The sequence below is a fragment of the Erinaceus europaeus genome, chromosome 11 (assembly GCF_950295315.1).
Source record: "Erinaceus europaeus chromosome 11, mEriEur2.1, whole genome shotgun sequence".
NCBI lineage: Eukaryota > Metazoa > Chordata > Mammalia > Eulipotyphla > Erinaceidae > Erinaceus > Erinaceus europaeus.
The window spans coordinates 84,135,127-84,157,167 of NC_080172.1; the positions used below are offsets into that span (position 1 = coordinate 84,135,127).

The window sequence follows — 22,041 nt, forward strand, 5'->3', positions numbered from 1 at the left end:
AGGTAATAAATTAAAATAGTAAAAAAAAAACCTGTCCTAAGGTCTTGGTTCATGTTCAGTAAGGAAGGGGTGCTTTTAAGCATAATATAGGCTGATGAGTCTCGGATATCCTTAAGCATTTACTCGTGCAGATACTGGGAAGAGAGCAATAACAGTGAAGGAAGAAAACCACATTTGGACATGTGATGTGGAGCAGTATTTACCTCAAGACTAGATTGGGGAAAAGACAGCACCCTCCTACCCGTCCCCCAAAGTCTTATGAACTTCAAGGGGAACTTCATATTTTTAATCCCAGAGCATGAAAGAAGTTGCTGCAGAACAGTGCCACCATGTGGTGTCATAAAGAATAGCAATAGCTGGAATAAGGGCAAACCTGCCCATTTATTTATTTATTACCTTTTTGTTGCCCTTGTTTCTATTGTTGTAGTTATTATTATTCTTGTTATTGACGCCATCGTTGTTGGGTAAGACAGAGAGAAATGGAGAGAGGAGGGGAAGACAAAGAAAGGGAGAGAAAGATAGACACCTGCACACTTGCTTCACCGCTTGTGAAATGACTCCCCTGTAGGAGGCTTGAACTGGGATCCTTAGACCTGTCCTTGTGCTTTGCGCCAAGTGTGCTTAAACCGCCGCGCTACTGCCTAGCCCTCAGACATTAATTTCTTAATAAAACAATAACAATAGAAAAAAATTATGCCGGTGCAAAGTTAGTTACATAGAGATTTGGGAATATAGCTCATTCAGAAGCACACAGTGGGGTAGCAGTACAGCTGAGACTAGAGCGTGGTTTTGTCTGACGCCAAAGCCCATTCGTCATAGCACTCAAGTGGCACACCTAGCATTCTGGATCTCTTTAACGCCTCCTAACAATTTCTGTATCTGGCTTTCCTAAACGGGAACAACCAGTGTATGAACTGAGAGAAAACTTTTTCCTTGAAAATCTCAGATACAAAGTAAAGTGAGTAGCAAAGAACAAAATTCCCGTAAAGAAGTGCTGAGGAGAGGGTACCTCTCGGGGCCATTTGGTGGCTTATATGCAACTTTAAAAGAGTGATACTGTGGACCTTCTCATGCTGCCTTGGCCTACCAGTTTTCTGATTTCTGTCACTTGATTTGGCATGTGATGAAGCTTCATATTTATAGTGGAAATTAAGCACAAGAACTTGGTGACAGATGTTCCCTTTTGCCTTGAAGGAAGATAAACATGTAGTCTAATAGCCAAAGTGCATATTCTTCAGATTCTTCAGAGGGTAAGCATATGGATGCTCCCTGCCCCTTCCAAACAAATCATGTTTGTCTGAAACTTTGCTCGAGGTTGCCATTAATTGCACATGACAGCCTCTCCCTCTCTCAGTCCTATTGAATGACAGGTTCCCTAGTCCTTGAATCTGAACTTTCTACCCAGTCAGGGCTTAGAGTTACACCTGAATTAGTGCAGCTTGTTCAGTCTTAGTTTGGCAGCCTTTCTTATCTTTGCAGTAGGTGGACTTTTTTTTGTGATTCCCTCAGACCTAAGATTCTTTCATCTTTCCCACCCATATGGTCTGTCTCTGAAGTGTTCCACAGGGCATCTGCTGGGATGAACACTCCACATATACTCCTGAAGTTCTGGAACAGTTCTAGTACTCTAAAATCCCAATGGAGTCTTCCTCTGAAATCTAACAATTAGCTGGAAGTCTTATTCTTATATCTTTCAGAATCTATACCACACCACCCATTGGACTGGACCCCTTTGGGCTCAGCCTTTAATTTGAGGAATGACTCTGAATCCTGCAATTTGGGACACTGGATACCTTTTTCCTCAGCTGGGTTGTATAGATTGAATGTGGATTCTCCAACCTCTCTGTTATCCTGCCAGTGCATTCTTTTCTAATAAAGTAAGCCAGTGGTTAGTGTCTGGTTTGTGTAACTGAGTGCATTCATTTATAAGCTGAAGTCACAAGCTTGGGCTGTCTTGGTTGAATTATCCTGGTAGTTGTATAGAGGATGAGACTGAGGGGAGCAGTGGAACACTCTGTCACCATGGTGTGAAAAGGCAGATAGCTGCTATGTTCTGAGAGGAGCTATTAAGACTGCTCACAATGTGCTTAGTAATCATTTCCCTGACTAAGTAAAGCAGAGAGACCAAAGACCTCCCATTAACATGCTTCTTTAAGCCACTGAGAGACCATAGAGAATCACAATGGCCAGAGGTGACCCCAGCTGGCCCTCCATGGCTGCTGGTAGGCACACTGACAGCAAGAAGCAGGGAGTCTAGGATTGCGGGGACATTTGGTATGAACTTTTCAAAGCCCAAATTATGCTGGCCATCAAGAAAAGGCACACCAGCCCCACTATCTCCAAGAATGTCCTTTATGTGAGTAGTAAATTCTCCTCAAGTACAGATAAGGATTTCATTTTCATCTGGTATTTAAAGCGTTGGCTTAAAAAAAAATTCAATGTATATTTTCTGAACAGGCCTTAATTAGGAGAGTCACTGAAGCTGAGCTCCCATAGCTTTTTCCTTGTGGGTTATGCATTCCCTTTGTAACCCATTAAATTTTATAGCATTAGAAGGGATTTGAAGGACCAGATTTAATCAATAGTCATTTCTCTTGCATCAGCACTTTCGTACAGTGCTGTGTATATTAAACAGTATTTTACTGCGTTGTCTGACCCTTACCTCTTAGACGGAAATTCTTAATTATAACTTCTCCTGTTTGACCATGAAATTAACTAAGGTCAAAGGCTATTAATAGTACTTGTGAATTTTCCCCCAAACAATCACAGAAAGTGCCCCAATATGTGATCAGGATTATCTATGCATTTAGATATAGGCAGAATTTGGGCTGGCCTTCTGTGTCTTCTGATACTACATCTGCTTTTTTTGTTTAATATTTATTTGGGAATCGGGCGGTAGCGCAGTGGGTTAAGTGTAGGTGGCACAAAGCGCAAGGACCGCCGTAAGGATCCCAGTTTGAGCCTCTGGCTTCCCACCTGCAGGGGGGTCACTTCACAAGCGGTGAAGCAGGTCTGCAGGTGTCTATCTTTCTCTCCCCCTCTCTGTCTTCCCCTCCTCTCTCCATTTCTCTCTGTCCTATATAACAATGACATCAATAACAATGACAATAATAACTATAACAATAAGCAAGGGCAACAAAAGAGAATAAGTAAATAAATATTAACATATATATTTATTTAATTTATGACAGAGAGAATGAAAGAGAGGGAAAGAAAGGTAGGCTAGAGTATTGTTCAGGTATATGCAGGGCCGGGGGTCAGATCTGGGGCTTCTCACAAGGAAGTCCTGCACTCTGCCTACAGAATTGGGGATTGAACTCAGGACTTTGTGAATGTGCAGTTCTGCTGAACCACCTCCCCAGCCCAATATGTAATTTAAATAGTTAATATTTTATTTTATTTTTAACTTTATTTTATTTGATAGGAAAGAGACAAATTTGGAGAGAAGAGAAAGGTAGGGAGGGAGAGAGACAGAGAAACACCCTCCGACCTGCTTTACTTTTTTTTTTTAACCTGCTTTACCAAGTAGGAACCAGGGCCTTAAACCCAGGTCCCTGTGCACTGTAATGTGTGTACTTAACCGGGTGCATCACCACCCAGTCCCTTTAATTTAATTTAATTTTTAGAGATATTTTAGAGGGGAGGGAAAAAGCAGGGAGGAGAGACACCAGAGCACCATTTCATTATCCATGGGATTTCAGCCATGAAATTAAAAAAGTCATTATTTTAAAATCATTTTATTTACTTATTATTTACTGACTAGAGATAGAGAAAAGTTAAGAGAGAGAGAGAGAGAGAGAGAGAGAGAGACCAACATCCATTTAACTGCTTGTGAAACTTTACCCTGCAGGTGGTGACTAGGGCTTGAACCTCTATCCTTGGGTATTGTAACATGTGTGCTCAGGGAGATGCACCAGTGCCCAACCCCTCACCTGTGAAATTTAATCCATATAATTTGTTTTTGGTGTTCTCATGTGGTACCAATGATTGAACTCATATTTTTATGTGTTCTATTTTTCTGAGCTACCTTCCAGGGCCCAGAAAATCTTTTCATTAAATAGTAAATTATTCCAAATATGCTATTTCTATTTCTTACCCCAGGATATAAGCATGCTAAATAGCCAGTAGATATGGAGAAAATAATTTGGTTTATCTTCATTCCTATGCTTTCTTATTGAGACATTATATAATCTTGGCTGTTGATATCATAGACAAACTCTCTTCTAGTGGCAGAAGTCTTAAGTGTCAATCTCACTTCTTGTTTTTTCTCACAGAAAAAGGGGTGTAGTTCCTTTCATGGCATATGGCTCCTGTTAGCGTTGGAAGTGCTCAGTTACTTATGTTGTTATTAGAAGGTGTGCATCTGAGAGGATATTAAAAGGCTCATCCTCTTGACCTCTAGTCACCTCTCTGAGTCATATGGGAAAGAAATGTTAGGTTAACAGAATTGTCAGCAAATAGGCTTTGTTTATTTGTAGCACAAATTTTCAGTATGATTCAGATCTGAGAGCCTGAGAGGTCACCTTGCTCTCAGTAGCTCTGAAGTGAGAATTTTGCCTCTGGGTCTGCCTTAAGTCCCTATCATGACAACTTTATGAGCTGCGTTAATAGCCTCTGTTTCTCGCTTCTCTGACTTTGGTTCCACACCTGGCTTCCAAGACCAGTTTGATTCTTTCCCTGTGACAATGCTTCCAATAGAATAGTTTTCCAAATTATGATCCTCCTCAGCCTTGCTCTGCTTTGGTACTTCACCTTGTCTGTCGCAGCAAGTGCAAAGCCTGAGGCTGGAGCTTCAATGCCAAAAGCAGCTCATTCCACTGGGAAAGTTCTCGCCACTGCCCTCTTCGACCTGCCAGCTACATTGCTTTAATTGGTGAATTCTCTCAAAGGTCTTCCTTATACTTTTGCCTTTGGAGTCTTACATTTGGACTGGGCTCAGAGAATTTACTATGAACAGTTATATTGGAAACTGTTATGTGACCTAGAGTGTATTTGATTTTATAACTATCCCTAAGATTATTTACCTTAGAAACCAGGATTTAATTAATTAATTAATTAATTAATTAGATAAATACAGAAGAGGAGAAGGAGAGGGAGAGGGAAAGAGAGAACCACAGCAAAGTTTCTTCATTGCTGTGGGGCCTGGACTTGAACCTGGGTCATGGACATGACAAAACAGCACGTTATCCGAAAGAGTCAATTTGGTGGACCTTAAATCATATATTATAGGTCGTTTGTTGAGAAAATTCATCAACGCAGCATATGTAAAATGTTCAATGGTGTAAAGAACTCTGAAGGATCGAAGGCCTTTTTCTCTTTATAAGCCAATGAGATAACTTACCACAGTTTCATGGATCTTGGAAAAAGAGACAAAAGATTCCAGAGTCAGAGATGGTTGACCCTTTAACTCACAGCAATAGCAGTAGTCTAAGGTTCAACAATTATGCTGATTGTCTGGCCTCCAGTTCTTAGAAGGCAAAGCTGTGAGGCCAGATGATACCTATATATACAGTGGGTTTGTTACACAGAGAAACTATGATCTAAGAGAACTCCAATTTGTTTTTTGTTCTCTGGCTCTGGTGGAAGTCAATCTATCTGTCTTCTAAGATGGCTAGCTGTAGAAATTTCTTTGAAAAAACAGCACAAAATAAATATTGTTAGGGCCTCTGTTAGCAGCAGTACAATAAGCCCATTGAGAATTACTTCCCAACACACCATACCTGGCTCTGTTGACTCACTGAATATCAGCTGTCTTTATTGTCTATTGAAATTAGTAACTTAATATTAAAATTATTAATATTGAAATAAGTAACTATCATTAATAAGTACTCAGTACAATGATAGCTATAAAGAATTAGATATTTACTTCAACTAATGGAAATCAGCTTCTTCTAGTGAACTGTTTAATGTATGTTCAAACCTCTTTGAGAACCTGATACATAATAGATACTCAGTATGTATTACTAAAGAAATAATTATTTCCAAGTGAGACACATTGGAAATTGCACTGAGGAAATATAAAATGTGATGTGACTGTCAGACTGTGAAACACATTATATTTTTCTTTATATGGAGAAGTATAGAAACAGAGAGACACCTGTAACCCCTCTTTCAGCACTTGTGAATTTTTCTTCCTGCAGGTGAGAACCAGGGGCTTGAACCTGGGTCCTTGCACATTGTAACATGTGCATTCAAACAGGTGTGCCACCATTCCATCCCTATTTCTCTTTTCTTTTCTTTCTTTTTTTTTAACCAAATAATTATATTTTCAAAATATTTGTATGCATAAGCTTTTAACAAAGGCAATTTCAAAGATTGATAGTAAATTTTTCCTTTTTTAAAAAAAATATTCCCTTTTGTTGCCCTTGTTATTTTATTGTTGTACTTATTATTGATGTCGTTATTGTTGGATAGAACAGAGAGAAATGGAGAGAGGAGGGGAAGACAGAGGGGGAGAGAGAGACACCTGCAGACTAGCTTTACCGCTTGTGAAGCTACTCCCCTGCAGGTGGGTAGCCGGGGGCTTGAACCGGGATCCTTCCTCTGATCCTTGCTCTTTGAGCCACCTGCGCTTAACTTGCTGCACTACTGCCTGACACCTGATAGTAAAATTTTAAAATGCACAGAAAATTCTTGATTTTTTTTTTTAAAGAAAGGATTAATTAACAAAACCATAGGGTAGGAGGGGTACAACTCCACATAATTCCCACCACTCCATATTCCCAATCTCCATATCCCACCCCCTCCCCTGATAGCTTTCCCATTCTCTATCCCTCTGGGAGCATGGACCCAGGGTCATTGTGGGTTGCAGAAGGTAGAAGGTCTGGCTTCTGTAATTGCTTTCCCGCTGAACATGGGCGTTGACTGGTCGGTCCATACTCCCAGTCTGCCTCTCTCTTTCCCTAGTAGGGTGTGTCTCTGGGGAAGCTGAGCTCCAGGACACATTGGTGGGATCTTCAATCCAGGGAAGTCTGGCCAGCATCCTGATGGCATCTGGAACCTGGTGACTGAAAAGAGAGTTAACATACAAAGCCAGACAAATTGTTGAGCAATCATGGACCCAAAGCTTGGAATAGTGGAGAGGAAGTGTTAGGGAGGTACTCACTGCAAACTCTAGTGTACTTCTGCTTTCAGGTATATATTTTGCAGTAGTTTATAGATACGTGTGAAGATATGCTCTCTCTCACAGAAACTGGTGTATATCTAGGTTTTGGGACTTAGTTAGAAAGTGAACCACCACCCACCAATGTGTCCTGTCATCAGGATGCCGGCCAGTCTTCCCTAGACTGAAGACCCCACCAATGTGTCCTGGAGCTCCACTTCCCCAGAGACACACCTTACTAGGGAAAGAGAGAGGCAGACTGGGAGTATGGACCGACCAGTCAACGCCCATGTTCAGCGGGGAAGCAATTACAGAAGCCAGACCTTCCACCTTCTGCAACCCACAGTGACCCTGGGTCCATGCTCCCAGAGGGATAGAGAATGGGAAAGCTATCAGGGGAGGGGGTGGGATATGGAGATTGGGTGGTGGGAATTGTGTGGAGTTGTACCCCTCCTACCCTATGGTTTTGTTAATGAATCCTTTCTTAAATAAAAAAAAATTAAAAAAAAAAGAAAGTGAACCACCTGAGATGAAATGTCTTATTCTTCTTTCCCACTACGTTATATACTAAATTGCTAAAAAGATAATTAGGATCTTAAACTTCTCTCCATACTCTGATGTTTCATTACAAAATGTTAAATGTATCCCTTGTTATACTATTGTAGAAGTCTGAGGGCATTAAAATGGCCAAAAAAGTGGACTGCAGGATACAACAGAATTAAAAATATAAACAACAGGGGTGTGGTATTGGAACACTAGGTTAAGTGCAAGGACCTGTGTAGGTAAGGATACTGGTTTGAACACACCACCCACTACCTCCCCATCAGCAGGGGCCTTGCTTCACAGGCAGTGAAGCAGGTCTGCATGTGTCCTGTCTTTCTTTACCCCTCTGATCCTTCCCCATCTCTCAATTTCTCTCTGTCCTATCTAATAAGAAAAGAAGTGGCTGCCAGGAGCAGTGGATTCATAGTGCAGGCACAGAGCCCATGGAGACAAAATGTGTATATATATGTATATATATGTGTGTGTGTAATAAATAGATTTAGAATAAATTTAAATGTGATACAATCTCAGGGATTGTATTCATGTGTTAATTGCAATAAAAGATGTTCAGTTAATTAGTCTTAGGTATAAATATACCAACTTCAGGTATGGAATTTGCTAAGAAAAACTCCGATTCACAGTAAAGCAGTTGCCCCAAACTGGTCAGCATTTCCTGTTTCTGGATGGAAAGAAGCATCCATTTGTCTGGTGGTCAGATATTGACTGATGGCAGCTTGGGGAGTGGAAGGGAAACTCCTAGCCGTATTTTTCCTCCCACAGCCCTTTCTTATACTCCAAGGAAAGTATCATTATTCCTTGGTGCTTCATATCATTATGTAAATTGGAGACGGCCAGAAAGCAAAAAGTAAAGTGGACTCACCCTTTGTGGTTAAAACAGGGCCAGGGAATGTTGTAAATCTTGCTCCAGGCACATTTAGGGAGGTCATTTACATTTACATCATGACAGGAAGAAATTAAAACATAATCTCCCTACCTCACATCTACTAGGAGTTACTGTTTAACCTAGAGTATTTTTTTAATTTAAAAAAATATGTATTTACTTATTTAGCATAGAGACCGAGAAATTGACAGGGAAAGGATATATATATATATATATATATATATATATATAGAGAGAGAGAGAGAGAGAGAGAGAGAAGAGAGACAGAAATCTGTAGTACTCCCTCACTGCTCATGAAGCTTTCCTCTTGCAAGTGGTAACCAGTGACTTGAACCCTGATCCTTACATATTGCCACATGTGCATTAAGTGGGTGCACCACTACCTGGCCCCCTAGACTGAAGTTAAAGTTCTTCACACCTAATTTGGGGGAATGACCTTCTTACCTCATTTACATGTTATACCTATGGTTACTTGACTTTTTACCAGATTTGCATAGTGGATCCTAGTGGGAACTATTCCTCCTTTTCTCTTTGTGTATAAGATCTATATATCCAACAACTTCAGTAGAATTCCAGGGCTTCTTGAATCTGTGTCTCCTGAACTACATTCTTACAGTCCCAAATAATGCCTTTAAAAAATGGATCGACCTGTCAACGCCCATGTTTAGCAGGGAAGCAATTACAGAAGCCAGACCTTCCACCTTCTGCATCCCACAATGACCCTGGGTCCATACGCCCAGAAAGAAGGTTAAAGAATAGGAAAGCTATCAAGGGAGGGGATGGGATACAAAGTTCTGGTGGTGGGAATGGTGTGGAGTTATACCCCCTCTTATCCTGTGGTTTTGTCAGTGTTTCCTTTTTATAAATAAAGAAAAAAAATCCAGCTCAACCAAGTTTCAAGAGCTTGCTTATCTGGAAGGACATTTCTTGCTGTGTGTGTTGAATTGTTCAGTAATGGATTTGGTGAGCAGAGCACAGCAGGTCAGATTGATATTATTATTATACAGATTTGGTATTCATAAGGGCATAGCACAGGGCTACTGCCTGTAGGTTTGCTTAGTTTTTTTTTTTGGAGTGGGGAGAGTTGTCTCTAGGGCAAGTAATGAATGAAAAAGTAATAATGTGTGTGTACATCTGCTGTTCTTTAACCTATAGCTAAATTTCCCTTGATGATTTATTTTCCATTAATCCTTTATTTCTCTGTTAGGGTATCCTTAGCAAATTGCTGACTTGGCAGCTGAAAATATTTTCTTGGCAAGTTCTGTGAAAGTGTAATTGTACTAAAGTGCCTTTTTCTTGTTTTTGCCTTTAAACAACTTTTTCTGCCTGTTCTCTTCTGGAGAAGAAATAAAATATATGGCACATACTTGCCCTCCACACATCATTATTTCTGAACTTTAGGAGCCTAGTGAAATTTACCATTAGGAGCGATCTTAAGCTAAAATTGACAGTGTGCCAGGAAGCATTAAAGAGATTCAGCAGGACACACATGTTTGGATGAGCCTGATATCTTCTGAATGGTTATCATGAAAACGTGAACAACTAGTAGACATGCTCCAGAAATAAGATTTCTTGATTCCTACCAGTCCAGCCCTCATATATAAAGATTCCAGGGACACAAATACAATATTTCCATACTGGTTCATCCTGGCATCAATTGATCAAATAAAAATTGTAGTACAATATTTTGTGGCATTACTATTTCAAAATAGATTTTTCTAGGCAATTTTTACTTGCAATTCTGTTGCCTCCATTGAGAATTTGGGGTTGGGAAGAACAATATATTTCTCTTGATGTCTCTCTGGGATAAATAAAAAAAAATTGGAGGACAACTTTTGATTGGCCTTAAGATGTCTCTCAGGCATCTGAACTCATTTTGTCACCTTTCTCCAGGGCTTAGACTTGGCCTGTGAGCTAGGAGGAGAGAATCATAGAATCACAGATTTGGAGAGCTGCAAATAGCCTGCCCTGGTTTGTAAGTCATTGCTGATTCAGGCCAAAGGGCATTTACTGTTGATGTGGCCCATGGAAATGAATCCGGTATTTTTTGTTGGGCCTCCCAGCTCAGCATCCCACAGAAAAGCAATATATTTTTTTGATCCTGTAGCCTGTGCCTGATGGGAGCTCTGACAAAACAGCAGTCAAGCAGCAAACCTGAGAGGAGACCCACCAGAGCTTGCATTTGTTACAAAATACTGAAATGCTAAGTGCTAAATGCTAAATGAGGTTGATTCTGGTTGTCAAGAAGCAAATGTACCCTCAAATAGAAGGAGGAATTAGAATTGGTAGTGGAATGAGGCGGCAGCAGGTGACTCCCTCAAAAATCAGGGAGCCAGCTGCAGGCCAGGCTTACCTTAAGCAAGTCATACAAATACTGGGTTGTTAGAAAAGTCCTGATGCATTTTTTACATAGGAAAGCATAGAAAAACATGGCATAACTTTCCTGACAATCAATCTAATTTATATTCTTTTTGCTTATTCTGTTGTTGCCTAGACTTCACCACTCTGTACAGAATCACGTAGAAAAAGAGAGGCAGAGAGTCTCAAATCTGAATTGTGTGGATGGTCAAACAGGTACCCCTCGTGGGTGAGCTATCTCATCCGCCCTCAGTGTATCCAGTGTTCTTGTGTAGTTATTTAGATAAACATGATGTTGGAGGAAGACCTGAGTTTAGTTCTTAGCCCTGCCATTTGACTAGTTAGATTGCCTAAGGTAGACTACTTCACTCTATAGTTTCTTTATCTATAAAGAGACAATGGATTATTTAAGGTTATTTTTTAAAATTTTTATTTATTATTGGATAGAGACAGAGAGAAATTGAGAGGGGAGAGGAGATAGAAAGGGAGAGAGACAGAGACAGACACCTGCTTCACCACTCGTAAAACTTTTCCCCTGCAGGTGGGGACCAGGGTCTTGAACCCGGGTCCTTGTGCACGGTAGTGTGTGCACTTAACCAGGTGTGCTATCATCTGGCCCCTTAAATTTGTATTTATTGTTCTGTGTATTTAATGTTCTGCTTCTGATGCACTGAAGATGCTTAGTTAATGTCTTCACCTTTTCTTTTCTTGCTTACACAGTAATGAATGACTAGTTACATTAGCTTTGCTAGACTGCTTCTTTAGAAGGCCACTCTTCACTCCAGTTAGACTGAGATCCTGACATTATTGGTCTGAATTTTATAGAATAAAACTGGAGAATGCTAATTTCTGTGCTAGACTGCCAGCTATTTCAAGTAATGGAAATTGGTAGATAGTAGGTTCTTGGGAACAAGGATTACCTTAGGGTTGACGCTAGGAAGTAAGACCGGCTGTATTACACAAAGAGCAGATCTTGTTTGTGTTGGAAGCATGCAAAGACACATGATTTTTACAAACCTAGTTGAAATGAACAAATGTACTTATGTTTTTGGTGGCCAATATGGAACCAGGGGAGAACTAATGAGGGCAAATGGGAGAGAGATGACTGATACCCATTTTTTGCTTCTGTATCTTGGATTTTTCAACAGCTTGTAAACAAAGATGGGATGCACATTTATGCAGACACATGCCACAGGAAGTATACAGTCCTTTGAGTTTGGAAAGAGTTTAGTATATATAGAATTGGTAAGTGATTTTTAATATATCAGCACATTACATTTTAGAATCACAACTATATACCTTTAGTCTAATTACCATAGACTCTAAGGCCCGCCCTACATTAACTTCCTATTGTGTTTGTGTCATTTATCACAGATTTCATGGCTAAAACAAGACAAATTTGTTATCTTACAGTTCTGGAGGTCAGAAATCTGACACGGATCTTATAGAACCACATCAAAACACCAGCAGTATTATTGCTTTGCTCCTCACAGCCCTAGGAGGGACAATCTGTTTCTTTGCCTTTCCTCTTCTCTAGAAGTTGACTTCAGCATATTCAGCATCAGGTAAGCTTTTCTTTTCTTTTTTTTAGTATTTATTTATTCCATTTTGTTGTTCTTGTTTTATTATAGTTATTCTTGTTGTTGTCGTTGTAGGATAGGACAGAAAGAAATAGAGAGAGGAAGGGAAGACAGAGGGGAAGAGAAAGGTAGACACCTGCAGACCTGCTTCACCGCCTGTAAAGCGACTCCCCTGCAGATGGGGAGCTGGGGGCTCTAACCGGGAGCCTTGCTCTGGACCTTGCGCTTGGCGCCACGCGCGCTTAACCCACTGTGCTACCACCCAACTCCCTCAAGTAAGTTTTAAATAGCAGGTCTCATGCATAGGTCTTGTATTCTACCAGCAAGAGCTACCTCCACAGTGCTCTCCTCAGAAATATTTGTCAGATATCAAACAAAGAAGAATGCCTTAATCACACCGCTTGTTTAGGTAGAGGATTTGCAATGTTCTGTCCAGCTGCTTTATATTATCCTTTAAGTAACACTTGCTGCTGTCACATCTAGCCACAGAACAGACTGGCTGCCTGCTCCTGCTGCTCTTGCTGTGGGTCCCGCTTTAATCTGGTGAAATTTATTTTCATTCTCTCTAGCTAGCTACATTTTATTAGTCATTGTGTCAGTTTAAAAAATCATCCTTTTGGGGGTCGGGCGGTGGCGCAGCGGGTTAAGCGCATGTGGAGCAAAGCGCAAGGACGCACATAAGGATCCCGGTTGGAGTTCCCGGCTCCCCCCCTCCTTTGAGTCCCTAACACCCCTACAGGGGAGTCGCTTCACAGGCAGTGAAGCAGGTCTACAGGTGTCTATCTTTCTCTCCCCATCTGTCTTCCTCTCCTCTCTCCATTTCTCTCTGTCCTATCCAATAACGAACGACATAAACAATAACAATAATAACCACAACAAGGGAAACAAAAGGGGGGAAAATGGCCTCCAGGAGCAGTGGATTCATGGTGTAGGCACTGAGCCCCAGCAATAACCCTGGAGGCAAAAAAAAATAATCCTTTTATTGCCACATTACCACTGGGGCTTTGTACCTGCAGGACGAATCCACACCTTCTAGTAGCTTCCTCTTACTCCTCTTTCTCCTTTGTCTCCTTTCATTTTCTTGATAGAGATAAATTGAGAAGGAAGGGTGTGGGATAGAGAGGGATAGACATATATACATACAGACAGACAGCTGTAGCACTGCTTCATTGCTTGTGAAGCTTGGAGACAGGGAACTTGAATCCAGGTCTTCACACATGGAAATGTGCACTTGCTGCTTCACCCCTTTAAAAAATCATTTTTATTAAGTTAATATTTATATTCAAGTGCCTTGTTTAATGGGACCATCACTAAAATGAAGGTATAGAAAGCATTTTTTTCCTTTATAAAGACATAATTGGGAGTGGGGTGGTGGCACACTGGGTTAAACACATATAGAATGCAGTGCAAGGACCCACACAAGGATCCAGGTTTGAGTTCCCACTCCCCACACGCAGGGAGTTTGCTTCACAAGTGGTGAAGCACATCTATAGGTGTTTATCTTTCTTTTACCTCCTCTGTCTTTCTCTCCCCTCTCAATTTCTCTTTGTCCTGTCCAAAAAAATAGAAAAAAAATTGGCTTCCAGGAGCAATGGATTTGTAGTGCAGTCCCTGAGCCCCAGTGATGACCACTGGAGGCAAAAGAAACTATGTTATAATTTAAATAATCTGAGAGTTTCAATGATGGAGAGACCCTAGCACTACTCTGGAACATACAGCACCAGGGATTGAACCAGGAGCCTCTGGCATTCCAGTCCTGAGTTAAGCCAGCTGAGAACCCCCCCCCCCATTCTGCAAATACTGATCTTTCTGTCTATATAGATTAGTTATACATTGCTAAAATTTTATCTAAATGAAAATATACTGTGTATATTTTGTATCTGACAAAAAACACAAAAGGATATCTTTGAGATTCACTCATTGTGTAATTCAGCAGCTTGTTCCCTTTCATTTCCAAATAATAAGTAACCTATGGTATAGATTTCTCACATTTTACATGCCTTCTGTATATGATGAATATTCAAGTTGCTTTCAATTCATTACTGTTATGAACAGTGCTACAATGAGTATTTATATGGAAAACAATGTTAATGGAAAAAATGTTAACGTATTTTTTTTTCTTAAATTAATGCCAAGGAGTATAATTGTGGACACCCATACATACTTCACAAATAATCTTAACTTTTTAAGAAACTAGCAGTTTCCAAAGTAGTTGTACCCTTTCAAGTTTCAGACACTGCTTATATGTCAGGCATTGTTTGATAGTTCCAGTTCCTCTGCATGCTAGGTAGCACTTGGTATTATATTATTTTTAATTTTAACACCTCAGCTGGTTGTATGATAATATATCATGTTTTTTTTCATTTCTATAACTAGTCATTTGTTGGGCTAGTCATTTCTATAACTAGTCATTTGTTGGGCTCCTTTTATTGATTATTTAAGTGTCTTTGTTAATATCTGTTAATATTCTTGCCCTACTTTTTAACTGGATTGCCTTATAATTGAATTGTAAATTTCAAATATATATATATATATATATATATATATATATATATATATATATATATAGGAGAGAGAGAGGGGGGAGAGAATAAATATATCCAAATTATATAATTTCTGAGTATGGTTCAATACATTTTAAAAATGTTATTAGACATGTGTTGTAGCTATTTCATCTAGTCTGTAGCTTGACATCTTAGTTTTTAAAAAAAATTTATTTATTTATTTATTTATTTATTTATTTAGTATTGGATAGAGATAGAGAGAAATTGAGAGGAGTGGGGTAGATAGAGTGGGAGAGGAAGACAAGAGACACCTGCAGCTCTCCTTCACCACTCGTGAAGCTTTCCCCCTACAGGCGGGGACCAGGGGCTTGAACCTGGGACCTTGTGCACTGTAATGTGTGTGCTTAACCAGGTGTACCACCTCCTGGCCCTGACATCTCAGTTTTTAAACCTTGATTTAGACCAAAGATGACGATTCCACTACATCCATCAAAATCTTTATATTTATCTATATATTTATATATGTGTCTATGCCTATGCTTATGTCTATGCCTATCCCTATGCCTATGTCTATGCCTATGTCTATTTCTGTCTGTCTATCATCTACATATATTTAGCATATAGAGGGGAATGACAGGACGGGGAAAAGAGAGAAGAAGTAGAGGCACCACTGCACTGCTTCACTGCTTGTGAAACTTCCTCTTTATATGTTGCTCCCATGTTGTGGTGGATGCCGAAACTGACTCCTCTGCATGGCAGAGTGTGCTCTACTAGATGAATTATCCCCCTCCCCACCCCTCTGCCAGATTTCATTATTCTAAATTTCCGCATGACTGGCAAGACTGTATTCCTTTGGATGACTCTAGGGAAGAATGCTTCCTTTGCCTTTTCTTATTTCTGGATGGCATCTGCATTCCTTCTCTGGTGATGCCATGTCACTCTGAGCTCTGCTTCCATGCTCACATTCCTTTCTGTGGCCTTCAACCTTCTGTCCCTCTCTTATAAGCACCCTTGTGATTGTATTAGGCCTTTTTGGATAAGGTAGCGTCATTTCAAGGTCTTTGACATTATTATATTGTCCATGTTCCTTTAACCATATGAGGTGACATATTTCTTTTCTGAAGAATAGGACATGGGCACTTCTGGGGGAACTGTTGGAGCTAGATTATCACATCCAAATGTTATTTTTTTTCTTTTATCATTTATGACTTTGGTATGTTATCTAGGATATTTTTGCCTAGTCCAAGAGCATAGACAAAGTTCTTTGGAAAGCTCTATTTAGTTATTATATTTAGGTCAATGATTTATTTCAAATTCATCATTATGTTTATTTTGAGATAAAATTATGTCTCATTAAAACAAAATCAGTTTTTATGTCCTATGTTCCTTGTGAACTATCCATACTAGCCAGGCATTATTGAACATCAGTTAATATTTTGTTTGTAAACTGTAGATATTTTGGTTAAGAAAGTTTTCTCAGTTAAGAGAACTCCCCAATGTATTTTAAGACTGTGTAGTATTCTGTTAACATTGAATTTGTGTTGGCTTTTGCATGGGTTTTAGAATAATTCTAAGCTTCCAGAATTCTGTATTCCCCAAAGGAGAAACATATAAAAATGAAACAGGACGTGACTTTATTGTTAATTATCCTCATAATCTTCAAAGCAGAATTCTATGGAAGATACACTTGTTTGGGACTTAACAACATTATGAAGTTCCTCTAATTTACATATTTTATATTTAGATCTTACTCATTTTATTTTTCTAATTCCGTATGGATTTCAAGGATAAGTCATGATTGCTGTAGTGCTTTTTTCAGAGGGAGAAGTTATTAGAGAAACTGATTTCACAGCTCCATCCTGGGGTGACCTTGTCCACATGGATTGAAGGAGGGCCTTTCAGTTCAACTCAGTGCCTTTCAGTGTTGCTCTCCAAAGTTGCTGTGATACTTCAGAATATTAATCTCACAATCACATTTAAGTTTTGGTTAAAACTGATCCTGTCTTGTAGTTGTGGAGTTGTTACAGTAGTATTGGATTGTCAGAACACTTGTCATATTTTTCCTATGCAAAAAATATGTCGTGACCTTTTTGGGCAACCCAGTAGAATGTAGAACCTCCATGTGTGGGCCGCCAAATTGGTGCTAGAATGGTGTTCTAGTTCTCTCATTCTTTGATAAATAAACCCCAAATTAAAAAAAAAAAGCACCTTACCTACTATCTTAAATTATACACAGCTCTAGCACCTAGCCTAGCTTAGTAGAAAAGTTTATAGATGAAGTGCACATGAAAAAATCTGTTTCTCTCTCTTTTTTTTTTTTAAATTATCTTTATTGGATAGAGACAACCAGAAATTTAGAGGGAAGGGAGTGATAGAGAGGGAGTAAGAGGCACGTATCTGTTTATATTTAGAGAAAGGACATTCAGAGGATTAGAAGACGGTTCAGGTAAAATAAGAAAACTTCCACAGAAATTTGAAACTGACTATGAAGTCAAATAAAGTCTGGAGATACTCTCACAGTGGCCCAAACCCTGGCACTGTTTCTCTGACTAATTTCTCCGTCCCTGTCTGGTAATACACATGTAATGAGGCAATGTTTTTTCCAGAGTCCTTGTAGCGCAAGGCCACATAGATGCACTTTGCTAACATGAGGAAGTGAATGTTTTGGCTTCATCTTTCCACCTGACCAAATAGTCTTTCTCACAAGGCCATTATTTTCTCTTGTCCTTTTGTTGTTTTGGTGAATGTCTCTTCATGTTAAGATATACTTGGAATTTAAAGTTCAAGATGCTTTACTACTTTTGACTTCCGAAGAATCCGTTAATCCATTCTTGAGCTTGTCTTGCTTATACTGAGGTAGTTTATGTTATACACATATATATTTATCACATACATAACATACAACATAAATGTATATTTATTTTATACTTATAAAATAATCAGCCCCATCATATAGATGGAAAGTGAGAATAATAATTACATAATGAAAATACGATTTGTATATTAACATTTTCTTCATGAACTTTTCAGAATTCACAATTATAAATAAACATTAGACAGCGATGTTAAAATTAAAAATAAATGGAGGATGGGATGGGACACAGTCTTTTGGTGGTGGGAATGGTGTTTAAAAATTTTTAATTACATGACAGTAAAACACAATCATTAAATTATTGTAGTAAAATTTTGAAAAGGAAGTAGTTTTCTAGTCCTTACTCATATACATGGGCGTTTCTGATCAGAAATGATGCTCAAAGTCGTAGTGTGTTTCTTAATCATAGTATTTTTGAAGTTGAATGCAATGAATGAGTAGGAAACAGAAGCTTAGAACATTTCAGTTGCACACTTGTATTCCTAGGTTGATTGATATTACAAAACAGGTCTTGTGTTGAGATTTGTACTTCAGTGCTATTTCAATTTCACCAAATCTTCCCTTCCATTGTTGATTTAAATCCACAAGTTCATAGCAACTAAAATCCTAAAAGGATTCAGAAAGGCAAACTTAAGGGTACTACATTCATTCAATTCAAACTTATCCCACATCCATGAATTTGTGGATTATTTAATAAGTTTGTGGATCAGTCCAGTCACTCAAGTTTATAAGGCTTGCTTCAGGGTCTTAGTCATCCCTTATGCATTTCCTCATGCCAAATGCCATGAACACGCATCAAAATAAGATGCTGGGAAATTGTGCTTCTGTGAACATCTATCTCTGAACTTATAGAGCTTCTAGAGAATGGACAATTAACAGGCTCTTTCCCCCTTATCCTTAAGTCCATGGTAAGTTTGCACTGTCACGTGGGGTCATTTAACATCTTATTCCACTTACTCCAGAATCTTCCGAATGGTTCACTCACTCTCTTCTCTCCTGCACCTTCCACTCCTCCTCCTCCTTCTCTTTTCTCTACTATTAATTCATGTACTTTCTTTCTTGTTTTTTTCTGCCCCCCCTTTTGCTACCTTCTGTAGTCTGAATTACTGTGCCTTCTACTTACACTGCACTCTCTCCTTATGCAGTTTTTTGCCTTTCTGTCCTCAACAGTTTTGTTTCTCCTAGTTGTTTTTCTTCACTAAAAGCACCCCCTCCCAAGGTAAATCCCTGTGAGGAATAGTCTGGAGACTCATCAGAAAGCTAGAAATGGAATTACCCTAAGTCCTGTCAATATCTCTTCTGGAGATATAACCAATGGAAATAAAGACACCTATCTGAAGAGACCTATGCACATCTATATTCATGGCAACACAATTTGTAATACTCCACATGTGAAAGCAACCCAGATGCTCAAGGACAAGTGAGTGGCTAAAAAGTTGTGTTATATACATCTGATGGAATATTATATAGTTGTTAAAAATGATGAAGTCATCTCCTTTACAACATATTGGACAGAACTTGAAGGTATCATATTAAATGAGATAAGCCAAAAAGAAGGATATCAGACAATCCCACTCACCAGTAGAAATTTAGAAAGAAGGACAAGAAGGGAAAACACAAAGTGAAATGGGCTGGGTGTGATTTATTGTACCAAAGCAAACGACTCTGGGGAAGAAGGAAAAAGGAGAGAGGGACATAGGGGTCCTGGTTTAAAATGGGTGGAAAGGGGCCTAGATTAGGGGAGTGTCTTGTGGCACTTATCATAGGGAGATGACAAGTTGTACCTGTCCGTTAAGAATTGCACTGTAAACCATTCAACCCCAATCAAGAGAAAAACCAAAACATTCTCTTTTTGCACTGTTTCTTTCTGTGAGAGTCTCGAGTCTCTCAATCCAGTGAGCTCCTGTGACATTTTTCCCTCCTTCAGGGTAGCCCTATATTATTTGTGCCTTCGTTTCTCTGGAAGCAACATCACTTTGGGTATCAGCATGTTGTTAGTGACACTACCCCAACATACAGGTTTCAGAGACTTAGAACTTTCTGAATAAAAAACTGGTTTTACAGTTCTGTTCTTTCCTATTAGATCTTTATCTCTAGGCAAAAAGGAGATTTGGTTTATTATATTTATCAACATATTTATAATAAAGTCTTTCTTTTAATTCTATTTATACTGTACTTCACATATTTTGAGCAACTGCCTTCTGAGAAGGCCATACAAAGAAAGCTTTAAGTGGCAGGGATCAGTGTGCTTATTCATCAAATTTTAACATATAGATCAAAATGAAAATGATATAAAATGCTTCCTTTTAGTGACAAAAAAAAAGTGTTCTTAAAGCTCAATTTTGATACTAATTATACCGGTAGGTGGGTTGGAAATATATATATATACATGCTGTGGGAGTCATAGTTTTAACTCACAGGGATTTTTGACATGATTTCTAACAGCTCATTTTACTGACCTCCTTAATTTGGCTGTGGCAGATTATAGTTTCCAGAAATTATATATATTATATATATTCCCCATTGGGAGTATTAAATAGTTCACAGTTTAGTCATTAAAACACAGGCACAGCCTCTTATCTTTCCTTGATGGGTGTCTAGGAAACACACCAGGAACCCAACATTCCTTCATCCTGTTCCTTTACTTCCTTCCCCAGAGTCCTTTGCTTTGGTGCAATACACCCCGCCTAGTCCAAGTTTCATCTTATGTCCCCCCCTTATGATCCCATTTTATTATTTTTAAATAATTTTATTGAGTTTACAGTGCAGTTATTATCACACCACATGTGTTTGCCCCCCCTCCATTTCCTATTTGAGATTAATAGTGGGCTATGAAACTGTAAAATTACAGTGCATAGTTTTACAGCACACCTGCCACCACCACTTTTTTGTTTCCTTTCTCCCACCTCCCAAATAATTACTATAGTTTTCCTTGCTTCTGTTCTCTCCCCTCCCCCACAAGGGAATGTGTATAGAACTCTAGATTCCACAGATGAGTGAAAACATATGGTAGTTTCTTTCATGTCTTTACTTATTTTACTAAGCATAACCACCTCCAGTTCCATCCATTTTTGTCCTAAAGAATATATATCATTTTTGATTGCACAGTAGTATTCCATGAAGTATATATTCAATAACTTCTTTAGCCAGTCATCTGTTGATGGGAATTTAGGCTACTTCTACTCTTTGGTTATTGTGAACAAAGCCCCTGTGACTATAGAGGTATTTTTGAATTAGTGCTTGAGTGTCCTTTGGATAAATACCTAAGAGTGATACTGGTGAGTCCATTTTAGTTCCATTAAGGACTCTCCATACAGCCTTCCAAAGGGTCTGCACTAATTTGCTTTCTCGCTAGAGTGTAACAGAGTTCCTTTTTCTCCACAACTTTAGCAATAGCTGCCATTTCCTGATTTGCTGATGTAAACTGTTCTCACAGATGTAAGATAACATTTCAGTATAGTTTTAATTTGCATTTCTCTCACGAGCATTTATATATATGTGGGTAGTGTATATCTCTTCCTTAGAGAACTATTTATTTCTTTGGCCCACTTTTTTACTGGGTTATTTTTACTTCTTTTGTAGATGTGTATCAATTATTTATAGATATTTGATACCAGTCACTTGTTGAGTGTGCAATATGAAAATATTTTCTCCCATGCAACTGTGAGTCTCCATTGCTACTGCCTCTTGGAGGCTGGAGCAGCAGTGGGGAGGCCCTGTGCTGAAATCAGGGTGAAGAGAACTGATCTGGAAACTCAGGAGAAGATCTACACCCTGGTGGTCTAGAGGTGGGGCTGTATAGTGGGAGTCTTTCCACATAGTTCTACTGATGAGAAAATAGTGAATAATTGCCTCAAAATCCAAAGACTATAAACAAGACTTGTTTAGAGACTCACAAGGCCAAGCAGTGCTGCCTAGCTTGGCTCTGGCTATCAGCAGAGAAGCTGAATTGAGCCCAGGGCTTTGGATGCTTGGGGCTTTGCATCCTTGGGAGTCTCTTTTCATAACCACAGTGATGTCTTTCACCCACCCTGCTATCTCTTGGAGTCAGGAGTGAGTGATTAAGCTAAAAAACCCACATATAGGTAAAAGGCACTCAGGTTACCATAGCCTACAAGGAAGAAAAAGAACAAAAGAGGCTTTAACAGCCACTATGCTTCAGCTCAAAGATTGAGATAGCA

General features: G+C 39.2%; 1 long non-coding RNA gene across 1 annotated transcript; it reads left to right on the top strand.

Moving 5' to 3' along the window:
* Window positions 1–2,162: 2,162 nt before the first annotated feature.
* Window positions 2,163–12,717, top strand: LOC132541246 (uncharacterized). The gene is made up of 3 exons (XR_009552413.1): window positions 2,163–2,356; window positions 12,318–12,469; window positions 12,560–12,717. It is a non-coding gene; the product is annotated as an uncharacterized LOC132541246 (long non-coding RNA).
* The last annotated feature ends 9,324 nt before the right edge of the window (window positions 12,718–22,041 follow it).